A 3,833-nucleotide genomic window follows, 5' to 3' on the forward strand; every position below is an offset into this window, starting at 1 on the left:
TCCTTCCCGTTAGGGGTTTAGTATCATACCATCATAACATATATGAGAAGAACATAACCCGTGTCATGCCAACAACTGGTTTTTGAATAAATGTGTTTAGTTCCGATGCAAAGACCCTATAAGTGAATCAATATTAACGCCAAAATATGCAATCTTTAATGACCTGACAACAGTATCGTAACTATATCCCTTCTTAATAAGTCTAATCAAAGGTTTTGTTAGTTTTTGAGGTGAATACTGATACCTTTGTGCTTTATAAAGAATATTTCCATAAAAAATTGGATGTGAAATACCTGAACGTATAAGAAGTCTGCATGTTGAGCTATATTTACGAATGATGTCCTTATACCGATGATAAAATTTAGTAAATGTTTTGACTAGTTTGTGATATCGAGAATGTTTACGTTCCGGTATAAAGATGATGTTTTCTCACTTAATAATACAAAAATTGGTGAATATGTTGAACGAATCTATCCCATCGAACTGGAGATAAAGGATACTACAGAGTTATACAGTTAAGTCTGTCTCATATCTTGACTTACATCTAGAAATTTACAATGATGGTTGGTTGAAAACAAAACTTTACGACAAAAGAGATGATAGCAGCTTCCCAATTGTGAACTTTCCATTTCTATGTAGCAACATTCCAGCAGCACCTGCATACGGAGTATATATTTCCAAATTGATACTATATTCCTGGGCTTGTATTTCCTATCATGATTTTCTTGAGAGAGGATTGCTGACCACAAGGAAGCTATTAACCCAAGAGTTCCAAAGGGTGAAGTTGAAATCATCCCTTCGTAAATTTTACGAACGCATTCACTAGTTGGTTAACCGTTACGGAATAACCGTTTCAAAGATGATATCGGATATGTTCCTTATGTCATAACTCATATACCCTTCCCTTTACGTGAATGTCACCTACCGAATTAGAATATTTACCGGATTTGTAATAACATAAGCAACACGACGGATGACACATGTGGAGCAGGATCTACTTACCATTCAGGAGCACCTGAGATCACCACCAGTTTTTTGTGGGAATTTTTCTATATTGTGTTTTGTGTACTATTATTTGTCTATTATTATATAACACCTTGTGTCGTATTAGAGGTTTGAACATCAGTTATGACGAGTATTGTGAAATAATTGAATTCAGCTCGAGATTGCATGTTACGTACGCGCGTCACTGTTTGTGACATCCTGTGGTGTCTGTCATTGATGGAATATGTTCGTTGTTGTTCTGCAGTTTGCATGTTTGTGTTTGTTTGTGCTATGTTTCTGTCAAGTAGTGTTGTAATTTCAGCGATATATTTTTTAACATTATCCTGAAACGGGGGGTTTGGCTAGCCATTAAACCAGGTTCAAGCTACCATTTTACTTGATATCTTGAATGTTCTGCACTAATTATAAGTCAGAAATGTGACAGTTGTTATCAAATAGTTCGTTTCTATGTATGTTGGAGTTTATTATTGTTGCACTTTAGTGTCCCTGCTGTTCCTTTGTGTTTCTATTATAGTTGATGTGTATTCCTTTGTTTTAGTTTGTAACCCGGATCGTTTTCTCTCAACCGATTTACGACTTTTGACAACCAGTATACTACTGTTGCTATACTACTTATTAGTCTCTTAACGTTTTTAAACGAAACAAGCGTCTGGCGTACAAAATTACAAGTCGAGTATCTTTTAAGAGTTTTAATTTTTCCCCTTTTGAAAAAAAAAATCGTAATCGAAAAACAAGCACCAACTGATTTATTGTTTGAAAAAATAAATAAAAATGTGTTACAATATTATCTCATTCTTATGAAAACTGAACTTCAACCACTAGGTAAAATTGTAAGTTTTGACGGACGTTTCTATCGTGTTTCATGCAGATTACAAATAAATACACGAAAAGCAAGCCTACTGCAAAACCATAAAGAAAAAACATGTCGAATTTATTCAGATGGATTATATGTTAAAATATCTTTTGGTGTTGGTATAGCGCTTTTTTCACTATTTATCACATATATGTTCGCATATGATGATGTAAACACTCAATTCCCATAAAAAGATGTAAATTCAGAACAAAATTAAATAAAAGACTATTACATAAAGGAAAAGTTACTTGGACTTTATTTTAATACGTGTATAATGATATCCATAAACTGGCCTTTTCGATAATGGTAAAATAATTCTACACTGTTTTAATTTGTCCTAGGTTAAAAAGCACAAAGAATAAACTAAACTGTATCTCATACCTAGTTGTCAAGGTACCAGGCTTATAATTTAATACACCAGACGCGCATTTCGTCTACCTAAGACTCATTAGAAACGCTCATATAAAAAAGTTAGAAAGCTAAACAAGTACAAAATTGAGAAGCAAGATGAGCCATAATTCAAAAATGTTGTGCCAAATTCGACTAAAGATTATCTATGCCTTGGATAAGAAAATAAAACTGTCACCCATTTCAGTTTAAAACAACATAAATGTACAAATATAAAAAAAAAATTGTTGTCTGCTCTATGGTCGGGTTGTTGTCGCTTTGACACATTCTCCATTTCCCTTCTCAATTTTATTCATTATCACAAATTTGATAGATGAATATGCATATTTGGCAAACGTTTTATATCTCTCAATCCATTTCAAATACTTCATGTGTATGAAACTGCTGTAAAAATTCTTCATTACCATTGATGCTGAAACTCATCTATGAAACTGCACATGTTTTGGATTGCTCTCGTTCTGAAATAATGAAATATTGGATACATATATGAATAAAGGCAACAGCATTATACCGCTATTCAAAACTCGTAAATCTATGGATAAAAAACAAAATCGGGGTATCAAACCAAAACTGAGGGAAACGCATTAAATGTAAGAGGAGAACGACACAACATTAAAATGTAACACAAACAGAAACAACTAAGCATTAGACAAAATCGGATTATCCGATGAAAATAACAAATATAACATCAAAACCAAATACATGAACGTTTAATGAATTTCCAAAAAATATTTTTTTTTAATATTACTATTGCAAACTTTAGTATTATTCTCAAGTAAATACAAATATCATTAAAGCTTATAATAGTTATTAAAGGTGCCAGGTTGACAATTTAATACGCCAGACCCTCGTTTCGTCTACATAAGACTCACCAGTAACGCTCAGATCAAAATCGTTATAAAGCCAAACAAGTACAAGGTTGAAGAGCATTGAAGACCCAAAATGTTGACTGCTGTACCCCTATTTTTGACATTTTTACCTATTGTGTCTGTTTGTTTTGTTCACGCATCGGTGACAATATAATGGAATTTGATGCGACTGTCATACAAGTGAGAGGTTTAGCTAGCAATCCACCATTTTCTACATTAGAAAATGCCTGTACCAAGTCAGGAATATGACAGTTGTTATCCATTCGTTTGATGTGTTTGAACTTTTGATTTTGCCATTTGATTGGAGACTTTCCTTTTTGAATTTTTCTTGGAGTTCAGTATTTTTGTGATTTTACTTTTTCCAAGACGTTGTGCCAAATACGACTAAGAAAATCTATTCCTGGGACAGGACATTTAAACAAATGACCATATAATTGACATTCATGTCAACACCGAAGTGCTGACTACTGGGCTGGTGATACCCTCGGGAGAATCATTACCTAGTAACTTTCTTGCACTTTCAAATTAACCGTCGGGCATTAATAATGAATAAGAGTTATACTTATTATATACTTGATTTTAGAAATGATTATTCTGACATAAAAAAAAATCTTTTTAATGTCCGGTGTAAAATATTTTAATGTTCCGTCTGGTTTATTCTATAATTTCAAAGTTTTCCTTTACCTCTAAGGATCTCT

The sequence above is a fragment of the Mytilus galloprovincialis genome, chromosome 5 (assembly GCF_965363235.1).
Source record: "Mytilus galloprovincialis chromosome 5, xbMytGall1.hap1.1, whole genome shotgun sequence".
Classification (NCBI taxonomy): domain Eukaryota; kingdom Metazoa; phylum Mollusca; class Bivalvia; order Mytilida; family Mytilidae; genus Mytilus; species Mytilus galloprovincialis.